The sequence below is a fragment of the Xiphias gladius genome, chromosome 4, assembly GCF_016859285.1.
Source record: "Xiphias gladius isolate SHS-SW01 ecotype Sanya breed wild chromosome 4, ASM1685928v1, whole genome shotgun sequence".
Taxonomy (NCBI): domain Eukaryota; kingdom Metazoa; phylum Chordata; class Actinopteri; order Istiophoriformes; family Xiphiidae; genus Xiphias; species Xiphias gladius.
This window is the reverse complement of record NC_053403.1, coordinates 8587516-8608905: the sequence shown is the minus strand read 5'-3', so window position 1 is coordinate 8608905 and position 21390 is coordinate 8587516. Positions and strand designations below refer to the sequence as shown.

General features: G+C 40.4%; 1 protein-coding gene and 1 long non-coding RNA gene across 2 annotated transcripts in view; one reads left to right on the top strand and one right to left on the bottom strand.

The window, feature by feature from the left end:
• Positions 1-12572, bottom strand: part of gphnb (gephyrin b) — a 131192-nt gene extending 118620 nt beyond the window's left edge. Inside the window, exons 1-3 of the mRNA XM_040126041.1 lie at positions 12435-12572; positions 9115-9210; positions 7801-7913 (exon numbers count right to left, since the gene is read on the bottom strand). The gene's annotated coding sequence lies outside the window, so the exon portion shown is untranslated. The remainder of the gene's footprint in view (positions 1-7800; positions 7914-9114; positions 9211-12434) is intronic.
• A 2556-nt stretch (positions 12573-15128) lies between these two features.
• On the top strand, positions 15129-20713 carry LOC120789449. Its single transcript, XR_005707388.1, has 3 exons — positions 15129-15221; positions 15305-15495; positions 20624-20713. It is a non-coding gene; the product is annotated as an uncharacterized LOC120789449 (long non-coding RNA).
• The last annotated feature ends 677 nt before the right edge of the window (positions 20714-21390 follow it).

The following is a 21390-nucleotide window of genomic DNA, read 5'->3' as shown; positions in this document are numbered from 1 at the left end:
AGGAGGTCGCAATCTGGGCTGCTGAATGTTTTACTGCTCTTCGGAGCCATCACCGCACACTGGGAGGACACACAACCAGACCCAGATGTGTCCTCACACTGCTAGAAAGCACCAGCTCTTTAACTAACCATACTGTATAAGTTTGGAAAACCAAAGTAATGAGCTGAAAGATGCTATAAAACTCTATAGAGCTGAGGGGAACTCCAGTCTCAGGTGATAATTCCGTGTGATGAGTGACACCTTTCACATACAAGCAGTCATGGGATCCATTGTTATTACAACAAGACAAGGTCAAAACCTAGAGTATGGTTTGACCGTATATGGTCAAGCTGTTCTCCTTTACATGTTTTTCTGTTTCTGTTGTCAGACAACGGAACAAGTATGAAACAGTGACTGAAACGCGGCCCATTAAGACTACATGTTAACCAGCAGTCACTTCCAAGCCAACTCCAAGCCGCTGCTCGACGTCGTCTGACAAAATCACCACACACATTAGTTAAAGATAACGGCTGTGCTGTGATTTCAGCTATATTTACTTGTAAAATGATCACTCAGAAAGAAAGTTAGAGCCTAATTCACGCCTATGTCACCTGCCGTGTGGTCAATTGAATAAGATGCATAGAGAGATGTGCCTGTGAGGGAAAAGCCTGACCTCACACTTGCGGGGAAATATATACTGGCGACTCTCTTCTACGGAGAGTAGCAAAGGATTGTCAAAAAAGTCACTAGATTTGTCGCTAGGTGCTTTTTTGAAAAAAAGTCGGTAAATGTAGCAATGAAGGCGCTATTCATTTTGAAAGAGCAACAACCAATGGTGTAATTTCATCACTCATTCAATTAGTCACGGACATTTGCATTTGTATGGCTGGCCTCGCTGCTGCAGTCCAGCCAGAAATACTGATTATAGCCACTTTAAGTTAAATACTGAAAAATTTAAAAGTAATATGTCAAGTTAAACTGGAAAGGCAATTTAAAAAAATGTACATATACATATACACACACAGGTATATACACACACACACACACACACACACACATGCACACACACACGGGATTGGTTTTAAGAACAGCATAAGCACAGGATTCTTATTCACTTAGTTTAAAAACAAAAAACAAAACCATAATAAAAGTTTGATTTAACCTCTAAGTTTAACCCTTTAAGCTACTAAATAACTGCTTGTTTTCTTCAGGCCTTGAGACCAACATTATGTTTTATCCTCCTCAGCCTTCTCCATGCAACACAAACACACACATACAGTACATGTGTAGTGTATACACACAGGTACCCAGCAGATGGGCTCATGCTATGACAGCCACCTTTCTAGTGTCCTTGGCTCCCTCCTCATATCCCCCCTCCCCTTCCTGTAATCCTGCTCTCTGCTGTAACTCTTTCCTCTTGATTAAAATCAATTTCAGGGTGCTTCACTTGCAAGACACGCAACAAGGTTTACCATGCAGAAGCACTGGAAGTTCTCTCTCTCTCCCCTTGCTTTCCTCCAGCCCCTTCCATTTCGTTCTCCCTCCTTCCAACTGTCCCTCCCATTATACACTTCTCTTACATCAGACCCGGGCAATCGACCCCAGTGATAATCCAGTCTTTCATATTGGGAGATTAATATTGACTCAGAGCCCTGGAGCTGATGCTTGGCCCATCCTCCAGGTGCTGTAGCATGCAGAGTATGAGAGATGGAGCTTAATATACATTCAGCTAGTGCCTCTCACCCCAGAAGAACTGCATTAGAAACACTGTTAAGAGCGAGGAAGCGATTCTGGTCTGCCAGCTTTTCAGCTGCAGTGTATGCATGCAGCCGCGGACGCTTTAAAATAAGACATACTCCTCGCCATACATGTGTGCTGATATGTATGCATGTGCACACAGCTTGACATACTTTCGTTTTAAACCCCCAGGTGTTGTTGAGGCGAGAACAAACAGATAGCGTGGATGACCAGAAAAAGGATATGCCACAAGGTTTATTGAAATATTGTTCATCCATTTGCTTAGTTCACCAATTAATTTTCCAGCGGAGTAACCATGATGAACACACACTGAGACAGTCAGTTCATGGGGATTAATGAAGATTTGATGAGGGCAAATCAATGATGTTCATTAAATACAAATCAGTTAGAGACATGAAATCGAATGCTCCCCAACACAACAAAACTAACAGGTGAAAATGAACACATGAAGTATAGATGGAGTCTATGGCAGGGTGAAATTTGAATTCATAGTCATCGATTTATTGACTAACCAATGTAAATGTGCTGATAAGTAAGAGAAACAGTAGTGTGTCAAGATTAGCTGTTGGTAAATCTTCTGGAAACGTAAGCTCATGACAAAGGCTTTTAATTCTCCAACATGAGCCAGAAGTAGACAAGACCTATTCCTTTTTCCAACAGACCAGAAACTATTTTCAAAGTAAGAAAGAACTGACAGTCAGCTAAACTCTGCCCATCTTAGTTACCGTTTCTGCATTGTCAACTATGCATTTCAGAGTGATGTTGGCAGATTTGCCATCCAAAATATATGGTAATTTCTGGACCAAGTTCATTAAAAGGAAAAACTACTATCTAGTCCTTTACAGTCCCACCCAGTGGTGGGTGAAGTCCTGAGAATTTCAAACATAATTTTTTCTAGCAAATGAAATGCTTCCATTTGGCCATGGAGGTAATGCTTGGCTAGTACTGCAGGTAGTTTGCTAGCTAGTTGGGTATACTAACGTTAACAGAATACATTATGACAAACACACCGTTTAATCCAGTTGAACTTTTGCTCTTGTGTTCTTGGCTTTAGCATGTTTTTGACGGTTACATACATGATACATGGTAACTCAGTGCCATAATGATGCTAAAAAGATAGGAGCTAAAGCTTACCAGTCCTAAGTAAAAAGCCATCATCTTCTCTAGCCCTAGTACCGTGTTATAAGGAAAAAGCAGGAGCAACTAAGGAATAAATCAGGCTATTATGTCTTACTTCTTGCTTACTATAACTTAGAAAAGCATTCTTGGACAAGCCACACACTGGCTTTGTGGGTAGTATTTTCAAAAGACGGTTTACTTTTATGAGAAAAAAGCTTCAAGGATGATGATTAACCAGGACCCATACAGTCAGTGTATGTAGCTAGGGCCTTGGCCTTGCACGTAACACTACGTTACTAAATTTGATAGTAGCTAGTAGCCAGGCATGTTGACATTAGCAGCTTATCTTAAAACACGCAGTTTCATTTCTCTAACTTTTGCTGTTGTGGTTGTTGTGTTGTTTGCTGTTGGTTTTGAAAAGGCCAAGAAATGGCAGCACCCTTCTATCTTTTTAGATGTCAAGTTGTGCTCTTATTAGTGTCCTATACATACCACTTGGGCATGTTGACTCCAAAACCAGATATGCCTGCTGTGTCAGTTTATGGTTGCTAAGCTATGACTGGACAAAAACTGAACAGGGGAGGGCATTAGCAAAACATGAGGAGTTAACTGGACTCCTGAGGCCACAACCATTTCTGACATCTAAGTTATTATATGAAAACCAAATTATTTACAGGCTTCATAAAGCTGGTTTAAAGCAAGTAAGTCTAATGTTGCTACAGATATTAAATGCCTTGAATGAGCTAAGACTCCAAATGTCACGGCACCCATCTAATTAATAAGCATCGTGTGGCTCTTGCACCCCTTGCCCTCTACCTAAACCTCCATCAAAACCTGATAAGCAAACACATGCAAGCAAAAGCGCAATGTCGAGTGTTTTACAACCTGGCAATTAAAATTTCCACCCTTGTCCTTTGGATTTATCACGTATAACCTGAAGTGCAGAACGATGCACAAATCTGAGATTGTGACCATAAAAGACAACCAGAGTTCAGTGTTAACAACCTCCCGGTCATTACACATCTGCCATTCAGAAATAATAACAACAATAACAACATGACAAAGAAAATGAGCTTGCTCTGGCAGTGATGTTTTACTAATGTTTGTACTCTATTTTACCAGTGAACACGCAGTCAACGTTCAAGTTTTAGCTGGTAGAAGTATATCCAGTGTACTGGCACTGCTTGGGAATTTTACAGCGGATAATGCATTAGACAGACACAGTCATGTTGACGTTATGATTGTACACGGCTGCATGGGGATATTTTCTGTCCCAAGTCCTCAATTTATTATTTGAAATTGTGAGACGGATCTATAGGGATGATTCATAGCTGAAAGAAAAATAGCTTTCTGCTTTGACAGGAGTGAAGCGATCAGGAAGGGGAGACAATGAAAACAAAATGTTTGGTCATGTTTGAGAAATGGCTGACAAGGGAGGACCAGTCAAGTTGACAGCCAAAGCGTTCTCTTCCTTGCTGACTTTTTGCCTCCATCATGATGCACAGTTTTTTTTAAAACAAGTTAGAATACTACGGTGTGTCATGAAATTGTAAGCTTGGACCTATGTGGTTCCATTTGTATTTAGAGTAGTCTTTAAGTTTCACGTATTTTAGTTTATGCCATTTATCATTTTAACTGAGCAATGAGCCATGAGAGTCTGTTTTACGGCAGCTTAAGGACAGCTGAGGAAGAATTAGGCACATAATGTGAAAAAACCCCAATTGAGCAGCAACTAAATAACAGTTGCTACCAAACACTTTTCAGCCCTTGTGTTATTTGTCAAATAGTTGTAGCAGTCAAAGGTGTACATTTATAAGCTATTTTACATCTTTGAATTGGATTCAGCCAACAAAAAACTGAAGACTTAAACTATCTGATTAATAGAAGCATTTTAAAGAATTGCAAACAAATCTCAGCCAAATTAAAAGTCCTGTTTTACTATGTCCTACTAAATCCTAAATGTGAGTCACAACTTTACACCTTGCGCCACAGACTAGAACTCTTACTTTTATTTCAATCCACAAAACTAAACCCGGAGGTGGTGTTTTCGGACTGCAGCATGGAAATCTGAGCTCTGTATTGCACTGCCCCACTCAGGGAACATTGTTGATCAAGGTTTAGGCTTGACAGAGCGCATATTTAGTCTAATGATCCATTGGCTATTTGTCTAATGAAACAATAGATTATATGTGGACGCTTGCCCACTTCACAGGCTTTTTAATGAGCACATTTGTTTGCATGTATGTTGGAATCTGCATGGTAATTCGTGTATGTGTCTTTGTGTTGAATATATAGCAGGGGAGCATGCAGTACAGCCAGCCTGACGTAGAGGGGTTACTGAGCCATTCGCAGTCCATCAGGGAAGCTAACAAGTGCCCTAACAAGTCCACTGGCCATTCACTCTGTCTGGTTCTCGTTTTTACTCTTTCCCCCAAGTCCCTTTCACTCTTGAGCCATACCTCTATTCTCTTACTGTCTCTTGTACAGCCTCCTTCCTTTGCTCTCTCTTTCACACTCCTCACAGATTAGAGGATATTAGCCATGGCAGTAAACACAGTCCCTTTCTCAGATCCATTGGCAGTGAGAAGGTGAAGGGAGGATGGGTCTCACTTTTTGCTCTCTTTTCTAGCCCCCCTGGATGCTGAGGCCAGCACTACTAGAGAGTAACCGAAAGTGTCTGTGTGTATGAAAGGGTGACAAGCGGGAAAAGACAACAGCAGACGAGACAATGCCACAGGGAGGGGTAGCATCCCACTGGCACCAGTTCACATTAGAGGTCATGTAATTTCAGCAACCTGAAGGAAGGGAAAATCTTTTATCAAAGCAAGTACTCACCAGGCCAGAATACTCAGCTAAGAGATTGTGTTTCTTCACAGGCAAGCGTCCTATCTCTGTTTTGTGCCTTGAAATGTGAACCTCATCCCAATTTTGTTTATTTATAAGGTTTGGTTTCTCTGGGGGAGGAATCGACCATTTCACATCCATAGAGAACTATACATTTCCCCTGTGAGTGCTGGAGTGGTTTAATGAGTACCTCGGGTTCACCTTTGTACTCCTCCCCAAAAACAGACTCGCACACGCACACACACACACACACACACACACGCACACACACACGCACACACACACACACACACACACACACACACACACACACACACACACACACACACACACACACACACACACACACACACACACACACACACGGGATGCAGTATGTTAGTGCAGTACAAACCCTGTGGGGAAGTCGCTTTGATAGAGGGGTTTATGTCCCTCCCAAAGGGCCTGTAGCAGTGCTCACAAAACAGTCACAAATCAATACCGCACACATCTGTGAGGGTGTGATTAAAGTCTCCCATTCTCTTGACATCACCCACTCCACACACACAAACATATGAATGTGTGCATGTTCACACACGGATAAATGCACCCCAACACACTCTGTGCGCTTAACAGGAGGCAGATGAGAAAAAGGAAACGTGAGAGGAGGTTCAAGCCCTGAGAAAAGGTTAGCGTGAAGTGTTAAGTTTACCTCAAGGTACAAAGTCTGCTTGTGTGAGACCCCTGTGTATGGCTTCAAGTAACCCATTAACATTTGCCCTCAGGGTTAGTGCAATTTGACTACAATTTTAAGGCTACGGCGGCACAAGGAGACAAAGACTGACCTAAATAGATTAATGTGAGCTTTGCTTTTTGGACACAATGGGCTGCCGCCGCTGAGGTACCTGCGGACATGGAGGAAAGAAATTCATCAAAAAGCAATCATCAGTACTAGGTGGTGACTGATCTAGCATGGCATCCATTCATTATGTAAATCTTGCAACCTAGCTTTCTTTCTCATCAAAGACCCTCATTCTGAAAAATTAGCCACTCTTCGTGTGTGGAAAAACAAAAGAACACTAAAACTGGACTGTTGCTATGGAAACTGTGGGAGAAACCATTTTAGGGAGAGCCGAGCGGCGGGGGTGTGTGTATGTGTGTGTGTGTGTGTGTGTACTGTCGGTCGGGTGCATGAGGAGAGCAGTGTTAGCAATCAACAGGTGTACTGGCAACAGCAATATCTGAGCCCCAAATGGAATGGTAAATTAGATTAAGGATGCCGTGACATCGGACAGTGGATTAGTCTAGCAATATGATGCTGTCTGTGCCAACCAAGATTGAGTATTAAAGTGAAGGTGCTGTACCTATTGTCCCTGCCGCAGATGGACCTCATTATTAGATTACTCCATGGCTGCACAAAAAAAAAAAATAAGGCGATTCATTGATGTCTATCAACACTGCAGAGCTACAAGGGAGACTCCAGCTCACACTGTCATTTAAAGCAAATGTGGAGTTCCTATGGAGGTAGAAAAAAAAAAAAAAAAAGCTAAAATAATACAGGGCGGTATGAATATTGCAGGATGTGAAGAATACTCCGAAAACGCTCAGTGTCACGCTTACTTTTAGCCAACTGCAGCTAACATGGATTTGATAAAAGATTCAAGAGGACAGAGGGGGAGAGACAGACAGACAGACTAACTTCAAGGGCACATCAAACCCTGAACGATCATCTACATTTATGAATCAATGATCCTTGTTGGATGAAAGGGGGAGATAAAGGGTTTTCTTATCTTTGGGGTAATTTCTGTGTTGAGGGACCTAATTTTCATTTCTCTGGATGAAACGCACCAAAGTGCAGGAAACCTCCATTTGCCCAAGCATCGGCCATCTCTGATGGCATCCTATCTCTTCATTCCGGTCTTTTTATTCCTCTCCCTAAGGCAAAACTTAGTGAGGTTTGACAGCAAACAATGGTCTTCATGCCAGCTTCCAGGACGTCTGTGTCTGGAATATAAAATGTGATCTGTAGCTGCGGCCTCTGTCTTCATGATCTGATAGGAAAGCGTTAGACAACTCAACATCGTATCAAAGTCTGGCCAAGCAGTTTGTCTTTCTCCGTACCTTTGGTTAATGTGGGCTGGGGTTAGAGTCAACTTTATCCAGGATTTGTTCTCAGGCCATGAAGGATTATCAGCACAGGCAGTTCCTCTGAGGTGTTGGGCTGCTTCTGTTGACTGATAAGATCATGCTCACCAGCATGAATGGATGCACACAAATAAAAATACGATATACTGTATCTTCTCACCAAGAAAGCAAACAAGCATATATCCCACAATGTCTAATAATTACTTAAAGGAAGGACATAAATTGTGGCCCCCAAGGAGCATTTTTGTTATGAAACATCCAATCGAACTTAACATTTGATTGCGTGCAGCACTAATGGCAAGTTGAAGCTCGAGATTAAACTTTGTAGAAACCGGATAATACGTTTAACAGTTCTTTCGAATCGTGTGGCAATGTTACGGTCAATCAAGCAACTATAAATGCAGTGTTGTGTTTCCAACTGCAAAAATGAAATCTGAATTTGCTCAAATTCACATCTTTGGAAGGAACCGTACAAACAGCTGCTGTGGATGCTGCATTCCAAAGTATTTAGTGTCATTTGCCATACTAAATTGAAAATGGATGACTTTTTCAGAAATGAAGTTGAAATACTTACAACTCATGGTCTTAACATAAACCTATGGTGTTGTTAAATTACCCATGAGAGTCCCATGCAGCTGTGTTGGAAAACATTAAAATTTCCATTTAAAGAAATCTTTAAAATGCTAATTTACAGTTGGGCAACATACTTCTGGGACAAGTGCTTCCTCTCATTTTTCCCCCATTTGCTACTGTGTATTTATATATATTCACAGCACACCAGGACAGACTCTGCTGCAAACCTCCAGGTATCTGTCTAAATCCACCACTGTGTTATAAATCACTGATATGAAATTACTTACAAGAATCTACGATTTTCATTGTAATATTCTTCCTGATTTATGTGCCATAAAGCAGCATCATGAGCCTAATCCAGCAAGCACCTTGCTTGTGACAGGATAAGGAGGAGGAGGATAAGGAGGAGGAGGAGGAGGAACCATTTGGGGAAAATATCTGAGAGCATGGTGCACTTCAGATTATTGGGTGAAGGAGACAAAGAAGAGGACATGTGTGCACGTGTTTGTGTGAATGTAGGGGGTACAGATGAGCAATACACTGGGCGACGTTCTCTGTCACCTGCTCAGGCCCCACGACAATGTCATCAAAAGCCCACGCCTGAGAACCTGTCACGCAGGATAGATGGAAAGCGGCCGAGTGGGAATACATGTGTGTATACCTGAGAAGTGAACATCGCAGCCTTTCAGCTACTGATAAGTATGGGAGTTAACTCACCCCGCCTTTTGCTGCGGCGGCTGGAGCTTCTTCCTTTCTCAGCCACCTCCACAGGGACAGATTGGCATGCAGTGAGTTCACTTCCACACCTGCATGCTGAGGAATTATTCAAATCCTTAACTTGAGTAGAAGTTGTAGAAAATACTCCATTGGAAGTAAAAGCATGGCATTTAGTTTTTTTCTTAAGTAACAGTTTTTGCAACAAAATCATATTAAGGTATTGTACTTTAAGCAGTCCTCATGAAGATGGCTCCCTTCAGGGTGTTAAATAATTGCTACCTTGATGTGTAAACAGCAGCTTAATTTTGCAGCTGGTCCAGGTGGAGCCAAACTAAAACGCTCAGAAAACCTGTTTTCCTAATCAGCTTCTTACTATATGGGTCCTACGTGAACACACAAATATCAGCCTAAGTTAAAGCCATTGAGGTAATTTCACCAGAGCTAATGAGTGGATATTGAGTTTAGATTTTTTTTTTTTTCTTTTAAATACATGAAAGACCATGAAGAAGAATCATAACATGCTGCTGAAAGCTCTGTAAAAAGCTAGTCGGTGGACCTTGAGTTGAGATTTTGTTTTAACAAATGTGTGTTTCCATGGTCAAGAGTGAACTTTTACACTAAAATTTTCAGCTGCTTTAACTTCTCTTTGCGATTTTGGGTGATTTAATCTTTTAAATGAAGGAAATTTATAAACTAATTTCTTTTTAATCCAAAATCTTTACTTGCAAAGTAACAAGTAACTACAGCTGTCAGATGAAAAGTAAAGCATAGTGGTGAAGCAGAGGTATAATGGAGCATGAATTGAAAATACTGGAAAAAAATAAAGTACCTCAAAACTTTAATGTTTCATTCAATGTACTTGGTTACTTTCATTAGTTGCATGTCAGTGTCAGATTCACCTGGCCTCTCTGTTGCTGTTCTTCATGAGTTACTGTACATGTAGACTGTAGTTAGGTCCTCCTCATTTTATTTTGCTCGTTCGTATTCATCTGAAGGCTGTTTTGTAGAGTCTGCTTCTGGGCTATACCCAGAATGTGTCCTAGCCAGCACAGTGTTCAGTGATCAGTGTGATCTCATGGTGGATATTAGGGCTTTTGGGCTGAGCATAGAGCTCCTGGTTGGATATCTTGCTGAGCCAGAACACACAGCAAACGTTTCTTGGAGATCAGTTTTGGAAAGACACCAGATTTTTAATAGCAGTCATGACAACCCTCCAACTTTCCAACCACACTGGAGAAAAAGAAAAAAAAAAAAATTTGCATTTCTGACTGCAAGAAAGAACCTCAAAACAAAACTGTAATTTTATTACACACAATGAACCGAGATTAAATCAGAGTCTAGAATGATGCTTACATAAACCTGTTATTTTGATGTAATTCAATGTATACATTTCTATACATTGAATTACATTCCCCGAGTAAGTTCGCAATGCATTACATTTTATGGCATTTATTTTTTTTGCTTTTCAAAATACAGACTTCAACCTGTCAAACATTTCCTGAAGTTAACTGCTGTCTCAGCTACGAAGATGGCCTAAATATAAAAATATGGATGTGACAAGTTTGTGAGGCAACATGTTTATGAGGGATTATTTCCTGGTGGAGGCTTCCATCTCCTCCTGTGCGATTCAGTTGAGTGACAGTAGAATGACAGAATGATAGAGCAAGAGATGATGAGAGTACTGATATAAAAAAAACACACTCTTCATGGATGCAGATACACTGGCATAACCTAATGAAGGCTTCCTGTTTAATCTATATTATCCCATTCTGAGAGACCTGTTTTTCAGACTTTAAAAAGAATCTATGGAGGCCCAGTGCTCCTTCTGAGGGAAAGCTATTCCGTGCCGTTAGGTTCAATTACACCTGTCTGTGTGCAAATGCAAGCAAAGATAATGTCAGTTAAGTTTATTTGTAAACCCCTTAGTCTCAGACAGTCTCCAGGGGCTTCCAAAATGTGACAGAAGAAAAAAGAAAAAAAAAAATACCCTCAATAAAATAATGAGAAGCTATAGGGAGAAGAAAAATGATACATATAAAAAGCCTTATCTGATATAAGCGCAGAGAGAGGCTGAATTAGGATCTTTCAACTGGAAGCAGCACCATAAGTGTGAAGCAAACTTCTTCACAATTAGGACACCTCTGTCAGGTGTTTCAGCAATAACATGTATTTATTTGGTGGTGAGACTCCTGTGATATTACAAGTCCGTACAGGATGAGCTCACATTCCCCTGCCGACCCCCGGCAGAGATCCACAAGAGTTAAATGGATATATACTGATTCTAAATAGACAAACATGCTGAATTCACATAAATCTAATTCCTACTACAGGAAGAGGCTTAGGAGGTGGAGGGACTTAAACTGCTGGGAAGCGGATGGTGCCTGAAGCAGAAAGGATGCAGCGCTGATTTGTGGTGGTATGTGCAGAAAAAAAAAATAAGAATCAACTATTTATATGGATCGCTTAGCTGTTTGAGGTAGGTCATAGTTATATATGGACTTGTAGTTGCACTGAGCCTCCCGGCATGGATGACTGCACTAAAGCACATATCTGGTGTGGTCCGGACAATAAGTGACAGCTACAAGCCAATGTGATTATTTACTGTAACGCGACCTTAACCCTTACATCATTTTGTGTCTATTAGCATGCCTTGCATTCTAAGAAATATATCAGAGTCTATAAAGTTAAAACTATTTTCATCAAAATATTAGCCTACTAATGACATTCCTTACACCAGTAGTTCCCCTACCCCCCACATCATTTGCATGAATTTGACTGCTAGACTGTTTGTTTGCCCCAAACTGCCAACATACCAACTGTATGTTAGCCGTGAGCTAGCTAGCAATGGACACCCTGACCTTGTCTGTGGGAGTGTGCCTGTGTGTTTGTGTCCAGTTCGGCCTCAGACTGTTGTCAGATGTAACCAGGAACTTCTGTTATTTCCTTCCAGTCTCTCTCTCCTCTGCACATCTATGAAGCAGATTCATTAAGCCCCAGGATACATCCAAGTTTTTCATGTCAAGCTGAAACATTTTCAATTCATGCGGACGAGCCTACACGTCACTTAGTAACTCTTTCGGGTGAATTCATGTCCAATTGCATCTAATTGGGCATTTCCATACCATTGAGTTTCGGAGGGGTATTCCCTTATCGGATTGTTTTATTCCAATACTTTTTAGAGGCTTGGGAACCACTGCCAAAAGGCTGGGCCCACAGTGTTAGGGCAGAGGCCAGGCACACAAGAAAGGACCCAAATGTAGATCCGCACTAAGGCAGGCTGGACAAGTGAAGTAACTTTTTAATAAGTGAAATAGGCTTACAGTCAATTGGTAGGACAAGATGGCAGGCAGGAATCCAGGAACACAGGTAACAGGAAAAATTAACACGAGAACTAAACCAGGAACAAGACAGGTAATCCAACACAGGGAAGTAAATCCACTGAGAGAATGAGGGAACAAACACAGATGAACTGAAACAGAGGGAAAAGAACTCAGACACTTAAAAACACAATGTGATTGGGTGATTGGGAACAGGTGACAAACATCAGGGCGTGGCAAACAATCACAGAAGCAGGAAAAAATAAATACAGGAAGTAAAACAAACAACAGACACACAAGGTAGTATTTTCAAAGTAAAACAGGAAATAATAAGAGTCCAAAGAGTCACTCAGAAAAGCAGGTGTAACGCACAGGTTCCGCTCTTGTTAGCTCTGTAGGACAAACTTAAGACACTTGGCAATTATACTTGAATACTTTTGTAAAATTGCCAAACACAGTGAGATAATTTCCCTTTACCCTCTTTGTTTCCACTGGTGTTCAGACTGTGTTGCAGCAAACCTTCATTTATCATCACCACAATTAACCTGAAAAAGCCACTTTCCTGGTTACTTTGCATACCATCTACCTCACATACTCTTAACAATACTGCCATCTCTGCAGTCCTTGGTGACAAAAACTCTCTCACAGCCTACCAGCAGTCCATCTCATACTTCATCTTTCGGTGTGACACCAACTTCCCGAGAGCTTAATTGCTCTGAGAGAAGTGAACTTTTCATCGGGCTCCTCCACTATGTCTGACAGATCCCACTCATCAACTGTCGTCAGTCATCATTAGCAGAGAGCCAGAGCCAGAGGAGCCACTGGGGGCTCTCAAAACTCTACATCAGGCTGGACAATAACTTTGGCTTTTAGCATTGTTCTGCCGACATCCATGCACAACATCCACACACAACATTTGTGCACACTGTCCGAAAAGAGACTTTGCCACATCCATTGATGGAGAGAGCATGAACCACTCTCCCACTGCACACATCAATTTGTCAGTCATGAACCCTCGGTGTAATTACCATATACAAATGTAGCCTGTCAAATCAGCGCTATTATTAGTGCTAGTTTTTCTCAGAATTAAACTATCTTTCCCGTTGTCACACCCAGGCGCAAGACAAGAGGCAATGGGGGTTACAAATCAAACACAAATTTAATCAGAAAAATGTAAAAAGAAAGCAAAACCCAAATTGAAAACAAGATGGTGAAGCAAACACTAATGACTAAATGTAATCAAACCAAATATAACCAAACCAGTAACTTTACAAAAAGGTACACAAAATGCTGAGTAGTACCAAGGAATGAGAGCACAACAAAACAGGAAAACCAACCAATAATTGATAAATCACCAGTAAGTACTTTATTTTGCCCCTTAAAGTAAAGAAATCCTCATCAGCATCATCCTACAGAACTAAAAGTAACTACTGATTTATACTGGAAATTCCTAATTAGTTCCGTAATTACCAGGTTCCTTCAAGAAGAGGAAAACTCTCCATAGCTGCAAAAAGGCTGTTGATACCCTTCTAATGGGTTTTTTTTTTCTCTATGTTGAAACAGATTTTTCCATTTCTAACTAACTTCCATTCCTGCCACTAGCACACTTTGTTGTCGCCTACTTTTTTTTGTGCCAGCCAGCAATCCACTAGATTTTCTGAAAACCATTTGGTGGAACACAGCGTCAAAGGCAGTGTGACATCCAGTGTTCTAGTGTAACAAGGCCGTGTACCGTCACTCTACACATAATTAATCCAGTAAGAATAAAAAAGGTGTAAGTTGTCCTGCCCTGAGGAGATGCAACAGAGCGTGAGGGAAATGTCAATCAACGTCAGTGTCCACACAGTCAAGATAAGAGATCTAATCAGACACAACAAATGGAAACACGTGTGCAGGCCTAGGTGTGTAATCATCTTCAGTTTTCATAGACGTCAGAATTGCCAGGAAGGTCCTGTATGTGGATTTAAGGTTGCTCTCTGGCTTGTACTCAGCCTATCAGCCAAAAAACAGTCCCTCGAACAAGTGAGTGGTGGTCCCTGTTTTGCAAAAATCACCTCACTCTGAAGGTCTACAACTCGGCTCCCTCACACACATTACACGCTTTATTTGAATACACAAATTACCTTCAAGTATGTAGGATTTAAATATCTACAAAGGTTATGTACATACAGTATGTGTACACACACCTTTGCAAGAACACTGTATTGTTCTACATTCATTTCCTAGGGGACGACTTTAACCTGAACCGTAAGCACTACATCCCAAACACTAACCTTAACCTCAACTAAAAACTAGGTCTTACCCCTAAAATTTAACATGCCTTCATAACTTAACAGAAAATAGGTTACATAGCAGTGCATTCAAAATCGACCCCATGTCTATTAAAGAAATAATTCATGTGAGAGTTTCTGATCTGCCACCTCTGTGGTTAAGTTTAGGTAGCTGAAAAACCTTGGTTAAAGCTGCTCTAATCAATGATTCATATCATATTAACAATATATGAAATTACAGTGTGAAAGGTGTAACTCTCTGTGCAATCCACCAAGATTTATCATCGAGCGTCGTTTTGGTTTTATGGCCCACAACTTTACTATTTGGGTTGAGTCTCGTCGCTCTCATTAACCATGTTTCCAGCTGTTTTCAATAAAAACACTCTGTATACTACCTGACCAGCCCCAGGCGGCAGGCAAACCATGTAATCAATTAGCTATTGAAAATAGTGGACCATGAGGTAACTAAAGCACCAGATACTTCCCTCCACAGTCGGCGGAACCCAAAATACAGCTACAGGTAGAATATATTGGGCTTACATTTGTCAGGTAGTCAGGGACATGACTGTAAATACAGGCTAATGCTGCTCCATTTCTGTTCAGTCGGACAGCTTTTGCTGAAAAATTTCTACCCTGACCTCCACTCTAAGAAGTTCTGCGGCAGTTTAACAACAACACGCCACTTCCACCTTTGCATCTGAGAGAGGACAGTAACACAACCACGACGAGATGACACACGGAGGCTTCGGAAGGAAAACATAAAAATGGAGACAGCTTTGGTCCTCACATGAGAGGTGAGTCCCCATAATGTAACTGTGTGGACCATCTCTTGTCCCCACAATGGCATTAATGCAAGAACACGCTCACTTGCGCATAACACCTCAGGGCCAGGCCCCCAGCAGACGGGCTCCCCTGTGTCCACCAGGCCTGGGGATCCAGCAGACGGCCAGCGTCTCTGTGAAGTCAGCGCTTTAGTGTTAGATCAAATATCTAGATTGCCATTTGTCAGCAGAATACACGTGTACCCCCAGACTCAGCAGATCCCAGCAGGAGTGGGGAGGGGGTTGAGGGGATGGAGGGGGCAGTATAAAAATTTTCCATGTGAAGGAGGATTTAGACAAATTCTTTTACCTATTGTTCGATTTGATACTATCAAGAGATATATTATCACTAGACTTTTTAAAATTTTTAGAGCACACTAAAGAGCACACTTCTCTTAAGTAGAGTTTCAAAAACGGTACTGAGAAACCAGATTTATGTATTTTTAAAGAAGACTCCTTGAGTGTTCTCAAAGACACTCAGGGCCTCATTGAGACATTGACACTGGTCTGGTTTCAGTGGATGCCAGTAGAGGCAGCAGCGAAAACCCTCATTCATTATTTTACTTTCTCCCTTAGGCACAAAAATCAAATAATGAAAATCTGAAAATTTAGATGACTCAATGACCCCTTAAGGCTAAAGGGGAAAATCTAGTCTAAATGGGATACAGATACTGTGAGGAGGACAAACCCAGTAGCTGACATAAGGAAAAATTGCACCAGATTACTATGAATATCCAAACTGAGGTAATAGCTCGATTAAAGCTTTCACATTCTTCACAGTAACTTGATTTCCCTAATAACCCAGGTTTACATGATTTGTTTGATAATCGGGTTTGTCTTGTAGCCTACAGGGAACATCTTCGCACTTCAAAATATGAGAAGGAAAATGGAGGAGCATCAATTGTGTTTATTGGCTTTCATAATGTTGAATTTATCTTAATTTAAAAACATAAGTCACATCTAATTTGCTCCGTGACATCTCTGGTAAATGTGCCAAATCAAAATATCAAAAAATATTTGATATGTAGCTTGTACATTCTACAGTAAATTGGAAAATGAATGACTATTTAGGGGCGTTAACTAAAAGCATACAAGTTAACTACTCGTATGTTTGATATGAATCTGACGTTACTCCAAGGCATTTATGGGGCAGTTCCAATAATGTCAGATTTGCCTCAATATGGAACTGAACCTTTGGGAAATTTTCAAAAGATGTGGTCCCTGAGATTAAACCTTAGCACCAGCAGTCTGTTTCCTTTTGTTCTCTCTGTTGACCTTCTTGAAGCCGTCCTGGAGCGGCCTTCAAAAGAAGCAGCATAAGGCATTTGTGCATCAGCTCAGCACTCAGCGGGTAGCACTTAAAACACTGGGCCAAAGTTCAGTCAATTTGAACTCTGACCCAGTGTGTCACAGTTTCATCGATGACCTCACATAGAGTGATGTAAGTAGAAAACAGAGATTATATATATATATATATATATATATATATATATATATATATATATATATACACACACACATAGGCTAATACATGAAGAAACTGACCTCGTACTTTTTAGAATTCCTACAGCTCCTACAAATGTAAAAACAAAAAGTGGTAGTAACAATATCACTATTATTAAGCGGCAGTCAGGTTTTTGATTTCAGCTGAAGCTAAATAATTGGGAAGTTCTATCATCCTAATAACAAGAGAGACAGTTTTCTATATTTTACCCTTATATCTTTTCACCAGTTATTGTAATTCTGTCTGGACTAGCACTCATCTACATTGTAACCCATCTTCAGGCAGCAGAAACAAGCTGTAAAATCTGAAAAATCTGAAAACCAGAGATACAGACATTACCTCTGTTCCATTAAAATGGTTTACCAAATGTCTACCAAGTCAGTCAAATGCAAGTAGCTCAATTTGTCCACGGCTCACACAATAAAAACTTTCCTCTTTTTATCCATCTCTTTCGGTCATAAATATACAATCCAAAATGGTTTTATACTCAGACTTCCCCAACAATACAACCACTGTAAAATTCAGCACATAGTCTCGAAGATATGGCCATTTTGACCAGTTAATTTACAATTTGTGTGACTGATTTTTAGTCAGTTGATTAGTCCGGAAATTTGGTCCAGAGTGAACTATCTCAACAACAGCTGTATTGGATAGGATGCCTGTCATTTTGGTACCACTGTGTTAACCTGCCTTCTATGCATTCAACTCAAAGCCTAAGGACAACTGAGGCTGATGGACGTTGAGCCAAATTTGACATCGTAGAGCTGTCTGTGAATCTGAGGTGACCTAAAATGATCGCTGTACAGAGGAAAAAACCTTTAATTTATGGAACATCACATGGCTTTTCCTCTATTAGCACCCTCAGGCCAAAAAGGTTTTTTTTTTGTTTTTGGTGCTCCTGTAGTCATAAAGATCAAAATCTAATTTTTAATCCACCAACAGTTTTTTTTTTGTTTTGTGTGTAATGAGCATTGCAGCCACATGGGACAGCTAACAAGGCAGAGACTGTTGGTCTTGTTGTGTTTTTATTCTACTACTTTAGCTCTGATCGCTGCATTTTATGGTCTGCTTACATTTGTTTACCTGCATCTTCACGTGTTTACTGTGTGTGTCTTATGAATGTGTGGCACGGTTGGTTGATTGGGTGACTGGTAAGGTTACTGATGTGATATGTTTTGGCACATTTAGGGATGCGGTATTTAAACCTCTTGTTAACTTTTCTCATTATTTCTCCTGCATATCTTTCAGTGTTTTTTTTCTCGTCCTCTTTAGATGTGCAAATAAAAAAAAATTTATTCTCTACATACTAGAATCCAGCTAGCTTTGTTAGTGTAGCAGCTACTGCAGAGTTCAGACACTGTATGATTAGCATTATGCTTGAATGATCATTTTTTCATGTGCACTGAAAAGAGGACAGTTTTCTATATTTTACCCTTATATCTTTTCACCAGTTATTGTAATTCTGTCTGGACTAGCACTCATCTACATTGTAACCCATCTTCAGGCAGCAGAAACAAGCAGTAAAATCTGAAAAATCTGAAAACCAGAGATACAGACATTACCTCTGTTCCATTAAAATGGTTTACCAAATGTCTACCAAGTCAGTCAAATGCAAGTAGCTCAATTTGTCCACGGCTCACACAATAAAAACTTTCCTCTTTTTATCCATCTCTTTCGGTCATAAATATACAATCCAAAATGGTTTTATACTCAGACTTCCCCAACAATACAACCACTGTAAAATTCAGCACATAGTCTCGAAGATATGGCCATTTTGACCAGTTAATTTACAATTTGTGTGACTGATTTTTAGTCAGTTGATTAGTCCGGAAATTTGGTCCAGAGTGAACTATCTCAACAACAGCTGTATTGGATAGGATGCCTGTCATTTTGGTACCACTGTGTTAACCTGCCTTCTATGCATTCAACTCAAAGCCTAAGGACAACTGAGGCTGATGGACGTTGAGCCAAATTTGACATCGTAGAGCTGTCTGTGAATCTGAGGTGAAAAAATGATGTACAGGAAAAAACCTTTAATTTATGGAACATCACATGGCCTTTCCTCTATTAGCACCCTCAGGCCAAAAAGGTTTGTTTTTTTTGTTTTTTTTTGGTGCTCCTGTAGTCATAAAGATCAAAATCTAATTTTTAATCCACCAACAGTTTTGTTCCACGGTGTGTAATGAGCATTGCAGCCACATGGGACAGCTAACAAGGCAGAGACTGTTGGTCTTGTTGTGTTTTTATTCTACTACTTTAGCTCTGATCGCTGCATTTTATGGTCTGCTTACATTTGTTTACCTGCATCTTCACGTGTTTACTGTGTGTGTCTTATGAATGTGTGGCACGGTTGGTTGATTGGGTGACTGGTAAGGTTACTGATGTGATATGTTTTGGCACATTTAGGGATGCGGTATTTAAACCTCTTGTTAACTTTTCTCATTATTTCTCCTGCATATCTTTCAGTGTGTTTTTCTCGTCTGCTTTAGATGTGCAAATAAACCAAACCAAATTTGTTCTCTACATACTAGAATCCCAGCTAGCTTTGTTAGTGTAGAGCAGCTACTGCAGAGTTCAGACACTGTATGATTAGCATTATGCTTGAATGATCATTTTTTCATGTGCACTGAAAAAGAGGGGACACTTTATTTTGATCTAAATTGTTGCCTTATGGCAACATTGTATGAATATCGACTATTTAACCAAATTCTGTTTTACTAAAATATTGCTTTTGCTCATAAATGTTGTCTTTATTTATTTCTGAGCAGAGTTGGAGTTTAAGAATTTATCATCTATTATAAATGAATAGTTCTCTGTGCTGCTGTACCAAATATTGAGTAATAGGTCTATCCTTATTTCTCATCCAGACATGAAATACATAACACTATGGAAAATTGGAATACAACTTAATGTAATACTAATATTATATTGAAAAATATAATAAATATGTTTAAAAATATATTTAAAATGACAAGCCATGAAAGAAGTCATTGCTCCAAAGTTTTGAAAATGGTATCACAGACCATTACAGTGAATGAAGGCCCCAAATGTGCATTTCAGAGGAAATGGTTCCAAACATGATGTTGCCGTATGGAAAGGATTACATGTTATCAGTCAAAGGAAATTGAAACGATCTAAGCATGTTTTGATGAAATATAAATCTTGACAAACCACAGATTGTGTTTACAATGCATGTAATTCATGCCTGATCAGTATGTTTGATGCTAGACTATAAAGGAAAAGCAGGCTCTTGTGACACAAGAAAAATGGAAAAGAAAACACTAAATGTGTATGTGTTGGTATTTCCAACATAAATCTCATAAACCCTGGGGCGAAATATGCTTTTGTTACCAACGAATGTCAGGGAGGCGCGGAGAGGCAGAGCGGAGAGGAGAGAGAGCCCACTTTAGATTATGTGTAAGAAATGAGGAAGGGCGCCACTGGATGCCCACCGCTGCAGGTAAAATTTACAATAAAAGATAATCCATCACATTGTTGGGAAATTTCCACCCGCTGTAAGTGAAAGTGTTGGCATGAGAGACATCCTGGGCAGTCCCACAGCAAGCTGACTGTTGTGCTGACTGTGTCACTTAACAGTTGTTCTGGGCAGGCCTTTTGTGACCAGAGAATTTGGACAGAGTGACTCCGGGGCTCAATGAGAAATCCTGAGGCTGGATGACACGACACCCATGCTGTCAGGGGACAACCCCTGGATTTGGTGCTTCCTCGGCCGATGCCCTCTGTAAGTTTCTAAAACAGCCAGCAGCAAGAGCTAGCCTCCCTCATTTCTTACCTCTCGCCCTTTTCACCGGGTTTTAGTTCAAGGGCTTTTGCACTCATTTGAATTACTTCTGCCTTTAAAGCCTTTATCCCTCATAAATGTTTGTTAAGCGAATAGTTTGACAGTTAGGGATCTATGTATATGATTTGCCTTTTTTTGCATTGGGTTGGACTTAAATTAATTCAATAGCATCAGCTTTCTTACAATGTACCAACGATGAGGCATGGAACATTTTGAGGAATGTAAAGAGAACGTCGTTTAGAACTTTTAGAACCAAAATAGTCCAGTTTAGACGCTAAACAGGATTTACTGGACTTTTTTTTATGTCTCTCTTGCTGGATGTGCAGGGACTCTCATCTATCTCTTGTAAGCATGCACAAAAGGTCAGAACCTGTGGTTAGAAATGCATGAGACTATCAAGCTTGTTTTTGGTTGAGACACCCCATTTACACCTAGCCAATATGTGTCAAGTGACCTGCAGTTGCCTAAGGGCCTCCTTGCACCTTGAGTGCGCCGGATATCTATATTACATGGGGTAAAAAAAAAAGACTGGAAATCCGTTGAATTAACCCCAGCTGGCGTA